Source organism: Leucoraja erinacea, chromosome 37 (genome assembly GCF_028641065.1).
Source record: "Leucoraja erinacea ecotype New England chromosome 37, Leri_hhj_1, whole genome shotgun sequence".
NCBI classification, from domain to species: Eukaryota; Metazoa; Chordata; class Chondrichthyes; order Rajiformes; family Rajidae; genus Leucoraja; species Leucoraja erinaceus.
This window is the reverse complement of record NC_073413.1, coordinates 12,647,629-12,667,779: the sequence shown is the minus strand read 5'-3', so window position 1 is coordinate 12,667,779 and position 20,151 is coordinate 12,647,629. Positions and strand designations below refer to the sequence as shown.

The 20,151-nt window shown below is 49.8% G+C and overlaps 1 protein-coding gene across 6 annotated transcripts in view; it reads left to right on the top strand.

The window, feature by feature from the left end:
- The window catches only part of LOC129714002 (synaptotagmin-1-like), a 136,547-nt gene that overhangs the window by 84,170 nt on the left and 32,226 nt on the right, over window positions 1–20,151 (top strand). For 2 of the 6 annotated variants that reach the window (XM_055663465.1, XM_055663464.1), the window contains one exon: window positions 13,930–14,115. The exons of 3 other annotated variants lie outside the window; for them this stretch is intronic. The gene's annotated coding sequence lies outside the window, so the exon portion shown is untranslated. Of the gene's footprint in view, window positions 1–13,884; window positions 14,116–20,151 lie in introns of those variants that run through there. One more of the 6 variants, XM_055663466.1, reaches the window with a different exon arrangement.

Genomic DNA, 20,151 nt, shown 5'->3' with positions numbered 1-20,151 from the left:
CCCAGCATCTGCAGCCTCTATATATTTTGCCCTGGACCTGTGCTGTGATATCTTGATCCTACTTATTTCTCTCCTCATGATCCACATGTACTACAATTTTCAGTACATTACTTTTGCCATTTTTGCTCTTGTGTGTGAATCATTTACCTGTCCATTTCAATTCCGCCACTTCTTGGCAGGGGACCGTTTTTAGTTCTAAAGCCTGATCATGTTGGCACCCTGCAGTTCACGTCAAGTCAAGTTTATTCGTCATATACACATACGAGATGTGCAGTGAAATGAAAAGTGGCAATGCTGTCACAGCCGTTCCAGTGTTTCCCTTAATAGCCTTTGCATCATCTATCATCATTAATATGGGGTCTACAAATGGCTTCTCCAGCCTATCTTTGGAGAATGTCTCTCATTTTGCCAGCCTCCTGTGTCTGATGGAGCGGAAATAACTCTCAGTGTTGTTATGATGATCATGTTAATGTGCTTGTATCAAATTCACCTCCACTATTTTAATAGAACCATTCAGATATTTAAAATAACTACATTTTAGGTTTTGTTTAAACGCGTGGGGAAGTTCCGGAGTGTTAACATCTTGAACATTCCTCGCCCAGCATGTCACCGGGTGAAACCTGCCCGCTGTTGGCTTCTTGATGCCGTTTCCTGGGAAGCCTTTGTCTGACTGTGCGACAAGTCACATTAGTCCATGAGTGCACGTGCGATTTTACAGAATCAGCTTTGCAATCTGAATCACTTCAGAAATGACTCAAATATAGTTGTCCTCTACCTGAGAGATAATGACCACACACTCTCTGTGTGGATGCTTGAGTAACTCAGCGGGGCAGACAGCATCTCTGGAGGGAAGGAATGGGTAACATTTTGGGTCAAGACCCTTCATCAGACTGTCCATGTGGGACTGCTCCTGTTGTCCAGCTCCTGTTATCCAGCTGTTTAGCATCACGTCCCTCATCATGTATCTATCTGTACACTGCGAATGGCTCGATCGTGATCCGCTGACTGGATAGCACGCAACAAAAGCTTTTCACTGTACCTCGTTACACGTGACAATAAACTGGACGGAACTGAACTGAGCTGCACCGGGAAACTGTGCCTGAACTTCTGCCGCCTTAGACGAGATGTGTCAACGGTGCTGGGACGGGGTCAAAGCTGGTCAAATGAAAGACAGATTCAACATTCAGGAGGTCTAACACGTAATCTCATCCAATGGGTCTTACCTGCCTCTGATAGGTTTGCCCCTGTTTGAGGGGGGACCTTATTGAAATATACAGAATAGTGAAAGGCCTGGATAGAGCATATGTGGAGAGGATGTTTCCACCAGTGGGAGAGTCTAGGACTAGAGGTCATACCTCAGAATTAAAGGCCGTTCCTTTAGGAAGGAGATGAGGAGGAATTTCTTTAGTCAGAGGGTGGTGAATCTGTGGAATTCATTGCCACAGACGGCGGTGGAGGCCACAAGTCAGTGGATATTTTTAAGGCAGAGATAGATAGATTATTGATTAGTGCGGGTGTCGGGGTTATGGGGAGAAGGCAGGAGAATGGGGTTAGGAGGGAGAGATAGATCAGCCATGATTGAATGATGGGCCGAATGGCCTAATTCTGCTCCTATCACTGATGACCTTATGCCCCAAGTGTCCAGGGCTGGACCGCCAGGTCCCCGTGAAATGGGAAACCATTGGCACGGAAACAGGCCCTTTGACCCAGCTCATCCATGCTGACCAGGATGTCCCATTGACCGCTATCCCTCTAAACCTTTCCCATCCATCTATCTGTCCAAAGTTCGCTTGAAATTATGTTATAGAACCAGCCTCAACTATCTCCTCTGGCAGCTCGTTCCATTCACCCACCACCCTCCATGTGAAAAGGTTGCCCCTCATGTTCCTCTCTCACCTTAAACTTGCTCCCATTGTTCTGATGCCCAAACCCTGGGGATGAGAGGGGTTTGCACTGAAACCTGCGGCCCCCACTCGTACAGTTGGAGTTGGTGTGGGTGTGAGTCTGCCATTGTGTCTGCCGGCACACCTCCCCTCCTCACATAACCTTTGCTCAACACTTTCCATGGCTGCTTTATGCCAGGAAATGTGGCCTGCTCCGGTTTCCATGCGTGCAGTCGGCCAGGGACTCGAGCACTGCCATGGAGAGTTTCCCTGCCCCAGTCAGCCTCCCTCCCTCCCCCCCCCCCCCCTCCCCTCGCCCTCCACTCCCCAGGCTAGTCCTGTACTCGTGATCAGAGTGGGGCTAGGATGGGAATGCTGCATTCAGAGGAAGGGGGGGATTTGTTGACTCAACTTGCTTTCTGAGAATAGCTTTGGAGATCCCAGCTTGGAACCTGAAGGGTTACCAGAAAGCTGCAAGCCAAGTCTATATTTGTCACACGCTTACATCAAACATCTTGAGGTGATGTATAGTTTATCTATACTGATTTATGCTGTTACTAAATTAGGCCATGCACAAAGTTTGAAAGGTGTAACAGTATCGGACTGTGTGTCAGCAGCCAGCAATCTCCATGAGCTGGGGCAGATCACATATCTCCTTCTCCCCTGCAGGAATCTGCTCAGGCATTGCACCCATAACTCTGCTCTATAGCCCATGGAGCATATCCTTGCCTTGGTCATCTCTGTAACTCCCCTGTCCAGGGGCTGAGTATCCTTGCCTTGGTCATCTCTGCACCTCCCCTGCCCAGGGGCTGAGGTGTATTGCCTTGGTCATCTCTGTAACTCCCCTGCCCAGGGGCTGAGGTGTATCCTTGCCTTGGTCATCTCTGCACCTCCCCTGCCCAGGGGCTGAGGTGTATTGCCTTGGTCATCTCTGTAACTCCCCTGCCCAGGGGCTGAGGTGTATCGCCTTGGTCATCTCTGTAACTCCCCCTGCCCAGGGGCTGAGGTGTATTGCCTTGGTCATCTCTGCAACTCCCCTGTCCAGGGGCTGAGGTGTATCTTTGCCTTGGTCATCTCTGTAACTCCCCTGTCCAGGGGCTGAGGTGTATCGCCTTGGTCATCTCTGCAACTCCCCTGTCCAGGGGCTGTTGGTCATCTCTGCAACTCCCCTGCCCAGGGGCTGAGGTGTATCCTTGCCTTGGTCATCTCTGTAACTCCCCTGCCCAGGGTCTGAGGTGTATTGCCTTGGTCATCTCTGCAACTCCCCTGCCCAGGGGCTGAGGTGCAGTGTGCAGGGTTTCCAGAGCTGCTTGGATGAGGAACAGCAACCACAATAGCAACATCTATACAACTCTGTTAACATGGCAGTAATGTCCCAGCCTTTGCCTGCATCGCCAGCTATCGCTTGAGAACGGGTCCTACTGAGAGGTGTTCGGTGTGAAGGAACATCTGAATGGAGGAGGGAGAGAGGAAAGACTTATCGAGGTCATACAGTGTGGAAACAGGCCCTTCGGCCCAACTTGCCCATGCCGGCCAACATGTCCCAGCTACACTAGTCCCACCTGCCTGCAGTTGGCCCATATCCCTCCAAACCTGTCGTATCCATGTACCTGTCTAACTGTTTCTGTGAACACCTTGAAGCTGCCCGTGGGCAAGACAGGTGGAGGTAGGGCTTTACAAGTTGCTGAGGTGAGATGTTTGGAGCAATGCAAGTTCAGAGGAGATTCCTGGCACTGGCAGTGGGCTAATGCCAGTTGTGAACGAGCATCTAACAACAAAGCCATTGGTGCAAGAGACAGAATGGTGGTGGCACATTCATTCTGGAGCATCTGGGGTCACTGATCAATGGGGGGAGGGTGCATCGTATGTGCCACAGACGGCAGTGGAGCCAAGTCCATGGGTATTGTTAAGATTCTTGATTAGTACGGGTGTCAGGGGTTATGGGGAGAGGGCAGGAGAATGGGGTTAGGGGGGGAGAGAGAGAGCAACTATGATTGAATGGTGGAGTAGACTTGATGGGCCGAATGGCCTGATTCTGCTCCTATCATTTATCAACGCGAGTTCCTCAGCCTTGAACAATGCCTGTGCCTGTTGTCCATGTCCATCTGCCTGCATCATTGATCCTGGAGTGCATCTGGTCATTCTGACCTCTGTAGTTGCCCCATTGCTACAGTGACAGCTGCACTTGTGCCACCTGCTTCCATCCCATTGACTGCAACAATCTTCTCAGTTGCTGCAGTCTCTCCACCTCTGCAGGCTGGGCATTGACAGCTGCAATCCTCTCGAATGCTCAGAAGCATCACCAGCTGCACTGCTGCCAATCCCATTCACCAGTGGAAGCATGTCGCCTTTTGTAATTCTGCCACCACCTGTAATCCTATCAACTGTTGCTCCAATGCTGCCAATACTGCTCCTTATTGCAAACCGTCACACGCCCCAGATCTATCACCTGTTGCATTCCAACTCCCAGCTGCAAAACCTGTCACCTTTTGCAATTCTGTCACCTGCATTTCTATCACATGCTGCAAAGTAAAATTTAATCAGGACAATCAAAATGGTTGAAGGACTGGGATGGGAGTGGAGTGGAATGGAGTTTGCATCTGTCTGTGTGGAGTTTGCATGTTGGGCCTGTGACTGCAGAGATTTCTCTGAGTGATCTTCAGGCTGAAGAAGGGTCTCGATTGGAAAGTCTCCCCTTGTGTCTATAAACTGGTGAAGTGGGAACTGCACCACTACTGAGTGTCCAGCTGAGCACATCTCCCTCTGCTGGCCAACTCACTAATTACTTGGGAGAACTGCTCTGTATCAAACACAGAGTGCTGGAGTAACTCAGTGGGTCAGGCAGCATCTGTGGAGAACATGGATAGGTGACGTTTCACAGAGTGCTGGAGTAACTCAGTGGGTCAGGCAGCATCTGTGAAGAACATGGATAGGTGACATGTCACAGAGTGCTGGAGTAACTCAGTGGGTCAGGCAGCATCTGTGAAGAACATGGATAGGTGACGTGTCACAGAGTGCTGGAGTAACTCAGTGGGTCAGGCAGCATCTGTGGAGAACATGGATAGGTGACATTTCACAGAGTGCTGGAGTAACTCACCGGGTCAGGCAGCATCTGTGGAGAACATGGATAGGTGACGTTTCACAGAGTGCTGGAGTAACTCAGCGCGGGTCAGGCAGCATCACAGGAGAGAGGAATTAGTGATGTCTCGGGTCCAGACACTTCTTCAGTCTGAAGGATCAGTCTGATCAGAAACGTCACCCATTCCTTCTCTGTCGTGCTGCCTGACCCGCTGAGTTACTCCAGCTTTTTGTGTCTTCTCTCTCTCAGCATTTTAATTTCCTTCCTACACATGCTGTGTACTAAACTACTGGACGTGGGAGTGTGAAAGGCTTGGTTAAAGTTGCTGTGGGAGTGTGTGGGTTTGTAATGGACATGATTTAAATATATTCCAACTGGATGAGAAGAAATGGGTGGAAACTCTTTGAGTGTCTGCATGGGATACATCGCCAACAACTGTTGCTCTCAGGCTCACCAGCCTGTAGTTAGGCTTATCGGCCTGCAGTTAGTCAGGCTTATCGGCCTGTAGTTAGTCAGACTTATCGGCCTGTAGTTAGTCAGGCTTATCGGCCTGTAGTTAGGCTTATCGGCCTGTAGTTAGGCTTATCGGCCTGTAGGCCTGTTGTTCGCTAGCTTATCCTCACTGCCCTTTGTAAATATAGGGCCGATATTTGCCTCCTTTACTCCTGTCGGCCTTGCACTTCTCTCTGACACACACCTGCTGGCCCTGAACTCTCACCATCTCACTGTAAAAGTCTCCCACCTGCCAGGTGTCCCTACCTGCTGTTACCTGTCATCAGCTCCCCCTGTAACCCTTTGCAAGTTCTTATCCAATACTTTCGCCATTTGTCCAATTTAGGAGTTTAATTTGTGGACCAGTTCTATTTATATTTTTAAACCAATTGTGCCGTGCTGATCTTGTCAGTAGTGGATTCAGACACAGAGTGCAGGAGTAACTCAGCGGGTCAGGCAGCATTTGTGGAGCACATGGATAGGTGAGGTTTCACAGAGTGCTGGAGTAACTCAGCGGGTCAGGAAGCATCTGTGGAGAACATGGATAGGTGACGTTTCACAGAGTGCTGGAGTAACTCAGCGGGTCAGGCAGCATCTGTGGAGAACATGGATAGGTGACGTTTCACAGAGTGCTGGAGTAACTCAGCGGGTCAGGCAGCATCTGTGGAGTGAAGGAAATAGGTCACAACGTTTGCGGGCCGAAACGTTGCCTATTTCCAGAAGAGTTTCGGCCCGATACGATGCTGGTTCATTATGATGATGGACACAAAATGCTGGAGTAACTCAGCGGGTCAGGCAGCATCTGTGGACGTTTTGGGTCGGGACACTCCTTCAGACTGGGATGGCAGCAATGGGACTGACACTGCATGCACGGACTATTGAGTGAGAAGTATCGACATGTAGTTTCTACCGACACCACAACAGTGAGCATCTTACTTGCTGCAGCTTGACAGCTCAATTACACAAAACACACCAAATAGATATCAAATAAACAGCAATACAATAAACTAACAACAGTCATCCAAATTACCAGGTAATGTCGCCAACATCAGCACCGAGTTTCTCTAATGATACAAATACACTTTACAGAATCACTCCGCATTTTCTGATTGCCAACATTCCCAATTTCAGGCTCGTGCAGAAATCGACGGGTGTCGACTGTGGGGAAAACACTGAGATTTGAAGACTCATCTTCGGCTGCTGGTTTTGAAGAGACTGGGACATGACGAGCCGAGTCACTGGGCCTGGCCAGCAGGTGGGGCAGTGGAGCAAGGATGCTGCTTTCCAACTCAATGAAGAGTTCCATGAGAAGAGTCCCAACCCGAAACGTCACCTATCCATGTTCTACACAGATGCTGCTGCACCCGCTGAGTTACTCCAGCACTCTGTGAAACGTCACCTATCCATGTTCTCCACAGATGCTGCCTGACCCGCTGAGTTACTCCAGCACTCTGTGAAACGTCACCTATCCATGTTCTCCACAGATGCTGCCTGACCCGCTGAGTTACTCCAGCACTCTGTGAAACGTCACCTATCCATGTTCTCCACAGATGCTGCCTGACCCGCTGAGTTACTCCAGCACTCTGTGAAACGTCACCTATCCATGTTCTCCACAGATGCTGCCTGACCAGCTGAGTTACTCCAGCACTTTGTGTCTATCTTCTTCACAGATGCTGCCTGACCCGCTGAGTTACTCCAGCACTTTGTGTCTATCTTCTCCAGAGATGCTGCCTGACCCGCTGAGTTACTCCAGCACTTTGTGTCTATCCATCCTTCTCCACAGATGCTGCCTGACCCGCTGAGTTACTCCAGCCCTCTGTGAAACGTCACCTATCCATGTTCTCCATAGATGCTGCCTGACCCGCTGAGTTACTCCAGCATTTTGTATCCATCATCATAATGAACCAGCATCGTATCGGGCCGAAACTCTTCTGGAAATAGGCAACGTTTCGGGCCGAAACCCAGAAGGGTTTCGGCCCGAAACGTTGCCTATTTCCTTCACTCCATAGATGCTGCTGCACCCGCTGAGTTACTCCAGCACTCTTTATTGTCAAGTGTGACAAATGACAGTGAGAGTCTTTGCTTGCTCACCCACGGTATGCAAATAGTGGCCACACAAAGGGCGCGGACTGTCACAAAGTACCTGTGCCTGGTGCATCCAGACTGGCCCTGGTCTCCCTGAATGGGATGGGCTGAGTGGTCTCCTCATTCACATCTTCATGTTGGACACTCTGGGCAGACAGACAGAGGAGAGTGAGTATTTCAATCAATATTCTTGGGGCTATTGGGCAGTGTTGCCTGGGTCTATTGGGCATGTGAGGAGTGGGCAGGGAATGATCACCTCCATTCTCAGTTGATTCCGTGACCACCAGCCGACCACACCAGCCGTAGCCAGGGCCATCGATGTTCACACCTTGACCGCACCAGCCGCGGCCAGGGCCATCGATGTTCACACAATGACCACACTAGCCGCGGCCAGGGCCATCAATGTCCACACCGTGACCACAGTAGCTGTGACCAGGGCCACCAAAGTTCACACAGTGACCACCTGGCGGTGTTGCAGGGCTCCACTTTGCGTGGGTTTTCAACATAATTTTTCAGCGAATAATGAGACTTGGAAACAGAGAACTCCATTAAGCTGAAAGCTTCAATTAATGTCACGGCGTTGGAGGGATCAAAGCAATTTTCTGGCTTGTCACTTTTCTCCAGCACTGTAATAAAGCGAGCAGACTAATTACATTGTCAGAAACCTCCGCCTCCAACTGTAGCTCAATTTGTGCACTGGGAGTCTTCCTCAAAGGCAGGAGCACGGGTGGGTGGGTGGGCTACAGCGAGTCCAGGGGGGAGGTTTGATCCCGTACGCGAGGCACCCCCGTGGGGAATGCTGAATTAAAATTGAAATCCCCCTTTGATTGTGAGTAATGGGGAAATTACAGCCTCCTCTGTACAATGGGGGAAGGATTAGCTGTGGAATTATCTGGAAACTACAAAGAAATGTAATTAGCCTTCTGGATGGTGAATCCAAGCGACTGGGCTGTTGTAAAATAATCTGGTTGACAAATGCTCCTTGGGGAAGGACCCCTGCTCTCCTTACCCTCACACAACAGGGAACAATTGGCCACACAACAGCCCACTGCTGAAGCTGACCACTGGGGTCCACTCCATTGGAATCATGTGTTGTCTTTCTGCTGACTGGATAGCAGGCAACAGAAGCTTTTCACTGTACCTCGGTACACGTGACAATAAACTAAAACTGAAACTGCTCAAGGGCAAATGGGAGGAGTAGTGATTGTTCTCATGCTACAGATGGGATGCAGGGTCTGAGCCCAGACCACATTGCCACCAGTCAAGAATGGTCAGCATCTCTGGACAAAAGGAATAGGTGACGTTTCAGCTTGGCTGGTTGAAGGTCTCGACCCAAAACGTCACCAATGCCTTCTCTCCAGAGATGGGGTTAGTGATGGACGTTGAGAAGAAGCTGTTATTGAACCTGGAGGTATGAGCTGTATTGCGATGAGGCACCTTGTCTGTGGAGAACCTCCATGTAGGAGTTGGCCATGATGACCAAACCATGTCCCACTTTGTTCACAGAGAAAGAGTGTAGAAACAAGGAACTGCAGATACTGGTTTGCAAAAAAAAAGACACAGAGTGCTGGAGTAACTCAGCGGGTCAGGCAACATCTGTGGAGAACATGGATAGGTGACGTTTCACAGAGTGCTGGAGTAACTCAGCGGGTCAGGCAGCATCTGTGGAGAACATGGATAGGTGACGTTTCACAGAGTGCTTGAGTAACTCAGCGGGTCAGGGCAGCATCTGTGGATAGAAAGAGTAGGTAAGGTTTCGGGTCGAGACCCTTCTCATCTCAATGATAGGCCAAATCTCGTGCTGTGATCTATTGAAACTGAAGCACAGACTCGGGTGTGAATACTGGAGTTAGGCCAGTGAGCTCAAGGGTATCAGGAGATACTGCCCGCTTTGTATAATGACAAGAGATCCACCAAGATGCAGGACAGAACACCTCAGGAGATCCTTCTTCCCTTTACAACTCCTCCCCTGATGTCGCGGAGTAGACTGAGGCTAACTCCCCAAGTTAGCCCTAAGAGCTAAATCTAACTCTCTCTTGAAAACATCCAGTAAATTGGCCTCCACTGCCTTCTGTGGCAGAGAATTCGACAGATTCACAACTCTCTGGGTGAAGAAGTTTTACCTCATCTCAGTCCTAAATGGCTTATCCCTTATTCGTAAACGGTGACCCCTGGCTCTGGACTCCCCCAACATCTGGAACATTTTTCCTGCATCTAGCCTGTCCAATCCTTTAAGAATGTTATATGTTTGTATGGGATATTCTCTCATCCTTCTAAATTCCAGTGAATACAAGCCCAGTCAACCGATTCCTTCATCAGACGTATTGGATACTGCCTGCTTGGTATAATGGCGGGATATACTACTCAGTATAATGGCGTGGAGAGTGATCATTTCCATCTGTAGGAGCTCGGTGTAACTGGCCACCAGAGCCCAGCGCTGTAACAAGGCAACAGTCCATGGCTGCTGAGTTCAAGTGTCATTTTGCCTTCTAGTGCAACTAACAAAACCACACTGTGGCCAATCCCGTCTGCCTAAGGTTTAATATAATTTATGTGTAACAGTATCAATGATCCTGCAAACACAGGGGACAGTCAATGTAATAACCAAAGGATCGTTTCAAACTAATATGATAATTGGTCTTTTAATTGATACCTACATTTCTACATAACAACCCTGTTAGTATTTAGTGATTGCTGCAATCAGCAGATGTTTCATTACTTCCTATTCTCGCTATTATAACTGTGCGTTAATGTGCTCTTTATGAGCAAACTGGGATTTCTAGAGGAATTATTGAGATTTGCTGCATGGGGGGGGGGGGGGGGGGGGGGGGGGGCCCATTTGCACCGCGCTGCCCATTTAGGGGTTCGAAAAGATTCCTGTTGAATCCTGTTTGTTATAAAGAAATAATATTTAGCCAGGCCCCCACCCAGCCTCAGCCCCAGGCCCCCCCCACACCCAACCAAACCCCCCCCCCGCACCCAAACAACCCCCCCACCCCACTCAACCAAGCTGATCCGCCCCCTCCCCCAAAGGCGATTGGTCTCAGCTCAGGGAAGTCGTTCTCTCTCCACCTGTTGAATCATTTAGCGGGAACAGTGAAAATGTGGGACTTGATGCAGGAAATAGTGACGGCAAATAGCAGTGGAGTGTGTGAGTGTGAGCGGGTGAGATGGAGTGTGAGTGTGAGCATGAGTGTGAGCAGGTGAGTGTGAGCATGAGTGTGAGCAGGTGAGGGGGTGAGTGGAGTGTGAGCAGGTGAGGTGGAGTGTGTGTGAGTGTGAGTGTGAGCGGGTGAGTGTGAGCAGGTGAGGGTGAGTGTGGTGGGTGGGAGGGGGCATGTTGCACTGGGCTGTTTTACTCTTGAATTTTCAACATATTTATTCCTTCTCCACAGATGCTGCCGGTCCCGCTGAGTTACTCCGTTTTGTGTCTATGTTCGGTGTGTTCCTTCCTACACAGATAGCAGCACTGGTCAGGATTGAACCGGTGTCTCTGGGCAGTGAGGTAGAACATCAGCAATGAGGACAACAAGTGAGCCGCATTACCAAGAGTGCCCAGGAGGAGGCGATCCTCCTTCACCTGGGCCTCGTAACCCTAGTTACCAGTGGCTGTTAAACGGGGCAGTGCAATGGTCCACATGTTTCAGGGCAACCCCTCTCTCTAGCGGGACCATTGAACTAGTTGGGGATTGGTGGCGCCTCCTGGTGGTTAGGCTGCTTACTGAGCGAACCCTCGGCACTTGGGTTGGCAGGGTCACGTGACGTTTCACAGAGTGCTGGAGTAACTCAGCGGGTCAGGCAGCATCTGTGGAGAACACGGATAGGTGACGTTTCACAGAGTGCTGGAGTAACTCAGCGGGTCAGGCAGCATCTGTGGAGAACATGGATAGGTGATGTTGCAAATTTATTGTCACATGACCCCTAACAACGTCCAGTCAGCGAGCAAAGACTGAATTTCTCCTGATCATTGAGATGGATAATGTTGCTTTTAATGTAAACCAGGTAGATAGTGACATTGATATGGGGCTGTGTGAGATGCGCTTGTGTACTTGGTGTTTAAATGGGCGAATGTTTACACATTTCAACGGGCTGCTCCTTTCACAGAGGAATAAAGATGAGGGCACACACAGCCTTAATGAATTGTTGCAGTAATTTTAGTTTGTGTCTTGTACAGCTTTAATACTTAATTGTGTTGCACTGACTCACAACTGCTAGGAAGATTATTGCATTCAGTTCCGTCGTTAATTATCTTGTTTTATTAACTGCTGCCTGTGGACAGTGAACCAGTTGGACCCTTAGTAGAAGAGCAGACAGACAGACAGACAGACAGACAGACAGACAGACAGACAGACAGACTTGTGCCTTAAATCACCAGGCACTAATCTGTGCTTATAGGGTCATTACCAACTGAGGAACCACGGCAGAGAGGAGAGAGGGAGAAGGAGAGAGAGAAGGAGGGAGAGAGAGGAGGGAGAGGGAGAGACGGAGAGGGAGAGATGGAGAGAGGGAGAGACGAGAGAGGGAGAGACGGAGAGGGAGAGAGGGTGAGACAGAGAGGGTGAGACGGAGAGGGAGAGCTTGGTTGTGCTGTGTAGTGTTTATTTAAAGGATTAATATAAAAACTATTTAGAAAATGGTGCTTTGTGAATTAGTGGCCTCTATGTGTTAGTGCTTTACTCCTGTCCAGTTTAGACAGAGTCTATTCCTTGGAAACAGAAGCATGACAAATCCTGGTCTTTCCAGGTTAATGCTGAATTATAGAAACATAGGTGCAGGAGTAGAGGCCATTCGGCCCTTCGAGCCTGCACCGCCATTCAATATGATCATGGCTGATCATCCAACTCAGTATCCTGTACCTGCCTTCTCTCCATAACCCCCTGATCCCTTTAGCCACAAGGGCCATATCTAACTCCCTCTTAAATATAGCCAATGAACTGTGGCCTCAACTACCTTCTGTGGTAGAGAATTCCACAGATTCACCACTCTCTGTATGAAAAATGTTTTCCTCATCTCGGTCCTAAAAGATTTCCCCTTTATCCTTAAACTGTGACCCCTCGTTCTGGACTTCCCCAACATCGGGAACAATCTTCCTGCATCTAGCCTGTCCAACCCCTTAAGAATGTTGTAAGTTTCTATAAGATCCCCCCTCAATCTTCTAAATTCTAGCGAGTACAAACCGAGTCTATCCAGTCTTTCTTCATATGAAAGTCCTGACATCCCAGGAATCAGTCTGGTGAACCTTCTCTGTACTAGAGAGGCTCCTCAGTCTACACTGGTGATTGTGGGCAGACATTTTAAGTACCTTTCCCCTTGGTCAACAGATCGGGCAGGGAGGCAGGATGTGTAGGAAGGAACTGCAGATGCTGCTTTACACTGGAGATAGACATAAAATGCTGGAGTAAGTCTAATGATGGGTCCCGACCCAAAACGTCACCCATTCCTTCTCTCCACAGATGCTGCCTGACCCGCTGAGTTACTCCAGCACTCTGTGAAACGTCACCTATCCATGTTCTCCACAGATGCTGCCTGACCCGCTGAGTTACTCCAGCACTCTGTGAAACGTCACCTATCCATGTTCTCCACAGATGCTGCCTGACCCGCTGAGTTACTCCAGCACTTTGTGAACTGTCAACCTATCCATGTTCTCCACAGATGCTGCCTGACCCGCTGAGTTACTCCAGCACTCTGTGAAACGTCACCTATCCATGTTCTCCACAGATGCTGCCTGACCCGCTGAGTTACTCAGCACTCTGTGAAACGTCACCTATTCATGTTCTCCACAGATGCTGCCTGACCCGCTGAGTTACTCCAGCACTTTGTGAAACGTCACCTATCCATGTTCTCCACAGATGCTGCCTGACCCGCTGAGTTACTCCAGCACTCTGTGTATATCTCTGGTGTAAACCAGCATCTGCAGTTCCTTCCTACACATTTTGTTAGCATGGGGAAGTGAGGAGAGGAGAATATGTCCTCGTTTAGCAGAGTGGGGAGGGGGGGGAAAGTGTCTTTAGCAGAGGCACCAACCCTCTCTCAGGTATCCTTGTCTCCCTACATGGACTGGAATCCTTTCAGTACAAGTTCTGACATTTCCGCCTCTATATCTTTTGAGAAATGGATTATCTTGGAGAGAGATTGAGGTTGGTACAAATAATTATTTACCCTTGGCCAGTAATTAAGGTAATCGAGTAATCCGTGTGTAAATGTCCCCTGTACTTAAGTGCGGCTCTCAGGATAATCCTTGCCTTTTCTTTCGGAAGTTGAAGCAGGTTGCTGCTATCTGTACGCTGTGGAGAGGACTGACACATCTCCAACAGAAGAGGGGGTGGCTGGTTCATCGCTTCTCTGCTGCCAGCATCCTGAGTTCACCCCTCCTCCCTTTTACGCCCTCAGGAGGATGGTGCAGTCCAGAGGATGAGCTGCCTCCCTCCACCCTTGAGGCAGAGGTTGGTTGCCCTGGATGATGCACAAGTAACCAGCGTCTCCCAGCCCCAACCCGCCCAGATCCTCAACAAGAAGGACCTCCATCCTACCTGTGGTACCAGCTGCTCCTGGTGAACAAAATATAAACTCCACAAGGTAAGAGAGATGGGCCACAATTCTGCATTAAGCAGCTGCCTAGCAACAAAATTATTACCAGCAGTTTGTTGTTAAGCAAACAGCCTTTTTTTTATTCTGGAGAAGGCAGTCAGGGATGTATCTACGCCTGTTGTTTTCTGCACTGATTTAAATGTTAAAGCTCCAGAATGTGCTGTTTAACCGACTAGTCCCTCAACTCAAGAGTGCACTTGTTATTAAAACAGTGACTTCAAACAACCCTGTTCCTGCCTGTAATATTCTGTAGACCCAGGGGGAGAGGGAAGCAGATTAGCAAAGAGGTGATGAGTGCAATTACACTGGGATCAGCCTTGCACCACAGGGGTGGAGCTCTTCTATGTAACCTGGCCATTGTGTGATTTACCTCCTCACTGGAGCAGTGCGGTATGGAGGTGCGGGGCAGTGCTAGGGGCAGGGCCAGGTACACTGGAGCAGTGAAGGGGCAGAGCCAGGTACACTGGAGCAGTGCGGGGCAGGGCCAGGTACACTGGAGAGCAGTGCGGGGCAGAGCCAGGTACACTGGAGCAGTGAAGGGGCAGAGCCAGGTACACTGGAGCAGTGCGGGGCAGGGCCAGGTACACTGGAGCAGTGAAGGGGCAGAGCCAGGTACACTGGAGCAGTGCGGGGCAGAGCCAGGTACACTGGAGCAGTGCGGGGTATAGCCAGGTACACTGGAGCAGTGAAGGGGCAGAGCCAGGTAGAGTGGAGCAGTGCGGGGCAGAGTCAGGTAAAGTGCCCACAGGTGTGGCTTACTGGGCAGAGCCAGGTAGAGTGCCCACAGGTACAGCTTACTGGGATGGAGCTAACAGTTTGAATTGATGTAGCCGGACACTCCGAGACATTGTGGGGTGTTGTTGTTGTTCTGGGCAGCGTAGTTGGCATGGAGACGGGGTGCGAGGCATCAGGCACTGCCTCACTAGCAGCTGAAAGCAATGGGTTCCGGAGAGATTCTTTACTGAAATAATGGCTCATTTTTTAACGAACTGAATCCTTCATTAAATAATTCAGTGTTAGCTGGATTGCAGCCTCTGCCGTCTGCGAACTTTCAGACGAATGGTATCAGCCCAGCGTCGAAGCTAGAACGAGGCTCTGGCAATTTCTACTGGAAGACAAGTGTCAAAAATATCAGAGTCAGGCCATTAATCTCCTCAGCCTGACTTCTCCCCGATGTACATTATGGTTGGTGACTCTCTAGTTGGACCTGAGGCCGTTTAACTCTTTCACTGCCAAGTTCACATGCACTTTGACAAAGTCCCAATGGCTCAGACCTCAACGGAGGTAACTCAGGCCTTGACCATCTGGGTGGTCAATGATCAGACCAGCTTCATCCTAACTGTTTGTCCAAGGCTGGGGATAAATGAATGTGGTCATCAGAGAGGTTGTAACCTGGCCATTTGTGATGCAGCCCAGCTAATCTTGCATCGGTTGTTCATGGCCAATGTACTGGAAGACCATTGTGTAGCCTAACCCCTGGATCATTGTGTTGGGACAAGTCCACAATGCCAAGCGCGATGGTCTATCTTGAAGAAATGTGTCAATTATCATCATCATCAGAGAACTCTCAAGGTGACGGTAAACTCCTGACAACGTACCTTGTCCTTTTCACCACAACTAACATTCTGAGCAATTACTGTTGTTTACAGAGTCATTGTTAAAGTGTAACCTTTCTTCTTTTTGCATGTATAAGAAATTTATATTCCTAGTCCGTGCGTTCAAATCCATGCAGGGCTTTCAATCAGCAAAGATTGAATGGCAGAATAGACTAGATGGGCCGAATGGCCTAATTCTAACCTTATGAACAACTCGTCGCCTCAGTTCTCAGCCTGAGGGACGGTCTGGGTCTCCCACCCTCACCGTTAACCCTGGGCAGCTTTATTTTAGTTGTTCTCTCATTGGTTCTGCTCCCGACAGCCGAATATTGTTGTAACTTCTCTAAACCCCCTCCCCCCCTCCCTGCCTTGGTCTCCCCCATAACCCCCCCCCGCCTTAGTCTCCCCCCCCCCCCCCTTAGTCTCCCCCATAAACCCCCCCCCCACCTTAGTCTCCCCCATAAACCCCCCCCCCCCCCTTAGTCTCCCCCATAAAACCCCCCCCCCCACCTGAGTCTCCCCCTAAACCCCCCCCCCCCGCCTTAGTCTCCCCCATAAACCCCCCCCGCCTTAGTCTCCCCCATAAACCCCCCCCCCCCCTTAGTCTCCCCCATAAACCCCCCCCACCTTGGTCTCCCCCATAACCCCCGCCTGAGTCTCCCCCATAATCCCACCGACTTTGACCAGCCTGTTGGTCACCAAAGGCAACATTTCAGGATGTGGCTCGGTCAATGTTTATTAAATCACATTGGCTGTGCAGTAACTGGACATCTCCACTTGTGCCTCATCTCAGGCACATTTCAATGTTGGAATCACCTTCGTAACCCGTTAACTAACCCAGCGTTCGGTGTTGTTTTCCCCCAGTAAACTTGCCAAATGATTCCTGTGTAAGGCTACATGACATCGAGTGGTGATGATGTTGCAGAGAGCTATTGATAATTGCAGGGAGACTGGTTCCAAATGACAGTCAATACTGGCAAGGAGATAGTTTTAACGCAGTCAGAGGCCCTTGTGGTGGTACATTGGACGGTGAAACTCAAGGGAGAGGAGAAGATTGGATTGTGAAAAGGAAATGTATTCCTCACGAGAGTACCCATTGAATACTACAGCTCGTTACCCTGTGGGATAAACACCAACACTGGCCACTAATTCAATCAATAATTGATAACCTATTGACTAAACAGTATCTCTGTGTATCCGTACACAATAAATACCATTCATCCTAACGAGGAACTCAAAACTTCACGTAGTAAGTGACACATATGTACTGAATCATCAACAATGAAAGTTCGATCTGCTTAAGGCCACCTTGTACCTGGGGCAAATGGCTGCTAGTTTTCCTGCTTTTTAACACTATCCGACTAACATGCTTTGGGACATTCTGAGAGTGGGCAAGTTACTGTGGAAAGTTGTTGCTTTTCAGCTCTGTACAAAGTGAAATGCATCAAATTATATTGCACGGGAGTTTGAATCGAGCAACATGAATGTACACCAGGCAGTGGAACGAGAATATCAGGCTCCAACATTACAGCATTACAGAGAAAGAGAAAGTGTAGACTAAAAAAAGTGCAACAGTCGCATTGAGGTGGGTTGGGAGATCAGGATTTCAATATTGGGTAGTTGGGGGCCAAAGGTGGTGAGGTGGGGGCTTATGGAGGGGGGTGGGGATGAGGTGGGGGGGATGGGGTGAGGGGGCAAGGGTGGGGTTGGGGGTTGAGGGGGGGGGGGAGTGAGGAGGGTTTGAGGATGGATGGGGGGGCAAGGGTGGGGTTGGGGGTGTGGGGGGTGAGGGGGGGGGGTGAGGAGGATGGTTGAGGGGAGGTGGGGGGGGGTGAGGATGGATTGGAGGGGTGGGGGTGAGGGGGGGTGAGGATGGATTGAGGGGGGTGGGGGTGAGGAGGATGGATTGGGGGGTTTACTGGTCTCGGATGGGTAGGTAAGCACAGCCAGACATCAGGGAGTTGACTGTAGAACGATGAGCTGATGTCAGTGCTGGTTTAAACCCTGACGGAGAACAGTGAGTGCAGCAAAACCAAAAACATTTGCTAGAAATGATTTGTTATTATCAGGTTAAAACGATTATTTTGACATTTGCATCAGAGGTATTGACAGAATGCTAAACAAGGAAGTACTATTGGTGATTTTATTGATCAAACATTTAAAACATTCATAAGACGTTCTTATTTTAGAGTCGGCTGTAATCCATTTTAAATAATTAGGTCAATGTCTCGATCAGGAAACAGAGGATGGTTCAAACTGGAAGCTGTCCATGTGAGAGGTGTTTCCACATCCAGTGGATCAATGATTGTAGGTCTTGGTCCCACCACGAGTCGTGTTGGTGGCCCAAAAGTTCTCTTATAGAAACTTACAAAATTCTTAAGGGGTTGGACAGGCTAGATGCAGGAAGATTATTCCCGATGTTGGGGAAGTCCAGAACAAGGGGTCACAGTTTAAGGATAAGAGGGAAATCTTTTAGGACCAAGATGAGGAAAACATTTTTTATACAGAGAGTGGTGAATCTGTGGAATTCTCTGCCACAGAAGGTAGTTGAGGCCACAGTTCATTGGCTATATCTAAGTGGGAGTTAGATGTGGCCCTTGTGGCTAAAGGGATCAGGGGGTATGGAGAGAAAGCAGGTACAGGATACTGAGTTGGATGATCAGCCATGATCACATTGAATGGCGGTGCAGGCTCGAAGGGCCGAATGGCCTCTACTCCTGCACCTATTGTCTATGTTTCTATGTTATGCTAGCGTGGAAGGGAATGGCCTTGCGGTTGCCATGAGTCTACTCTGTGAAGGTGACTGTTTTAACGTTACGGGGTAGACTGATTGGGATGGATGGGGTCAAGGGGAGAGGGGGATTGTGTCTGCTACTGTTACACTGATATACTGGCAGCTCGGGGCACGGCCTTGGTTTGGTTCAGAGATACAGCGCAGGTACAGGCCCTTCGGCCCATTGAGTCCGTGCGACCAGCCACCCCCACATATTAACGCAATCCTATACATGCGAGGGACAATTTACACGTACATCAAGCCAATTAACCAACAAACCTGTACGTCTTTGGAGTGTGGGAGGAAACCACAGATCTCGGAGAAAACCCACGCAGGTCACAGGGAGAACGTGCAAACTCCGTACAGACAGCACCCGTAGTCAGGTAATGGACAGATATGGAACCACAGTCTGGGTGGTGAAAACTCAGCAATCTAGCTCACCGTGCTCTCACTGTCAACAATATCCCAAGGCACCAATTCAAATCTTCCTTTATGCATTCCTCAGTAATTTCCATTTAATGTTTAAGACTCTTGCAGCTGCGTTACTTATGTGGAAAGTGCTCCAAGCCATTAGTGGACGATGTATACTGTAACTGTGATGGTCATCAAATCCACACAGTGTCACTTCTACCTATTGTCATTTTCTGCAGCCTTCCTGTACATCTATGTTCTCCCCCCACAGCTGAGCAAATGTGGAGGGGAGTTTCATTGTCAGATGGTCCATTGTCAGAGGATCACATTCCATTGAGCTATCTTGCTGCTGAAGGGGAAATAATTGCAGATAAAATGCTTTGGGAAGGAACTGCAGATGCTGGTTTACACCAAAGATAGACACAAAATGCTGGAGTAACTCAGCGGGACAGGCAGCATCTCTGGAGAGAAGGAATGGGTGATGTTTTGGGTCGAGACCCTTCTTCAAACTGAAGATCTGAAAGATCTCGACCCAAAATGTCACCTAATGTTTCTTTCTCACGAGATACTGTCTGACCCGCTGAGTTACTCCAGCATTTAGTGTCTATCTGCGGCTATGATGAATGAGTGAGTGAGTGAGTTAGTGAGTGAGTGAGTGAGTGAGTGAGTGAGCGAATGAGTGAGTGAGTGAGTGAGTGAGTGAGTGCTGTTGAGATGCCGGCCCGTCCCATCCTGTGTGATGCTCCCAGTCATGGTCCTGTCTACTCTAGGTCCCGGTGGTGCTGGTCTGCCTTGGTCTGGTCTGCCCTGGTCTGGTCTGCGCCGGTCTACGTGGTCTGCGCCGGTCTGGTCCGCGCTGGTCACGGTCCTGTCTACTCTAGGTCCCGGTGGTGCTGGTCTGGTCTGCGCTGGTCTGGTCCGCGCTGGTCTGGTCTGCGCCGGTCTACGTGGTCTGCGCCGGTCTGGTCCGCGCTGGTCTGGTCTGGTCCGCGCTGGTCTGGTCCGCGTTGGTCTGGTCCGCGCTGGTCTGGTCTGGTCCGCGCTGGTCTGGTCCGCGCTGGTCTGGTCCGCGCTGGTCTGGTCTCCGCGCTGGTCTGGTCCGCTGGTCTGGTCCGCGCTGGTCTGGTCTGGTCCGCGCTGGTCTGGTCTGCGCTGGTCTGGTCTGCGCTGGTCTGGTCTGCGCTGGTCTGATCTCCCCTGGTCTGGGCCGGCTGCGCTTGGCCACAGCAGCCTCCTGTACTGTGA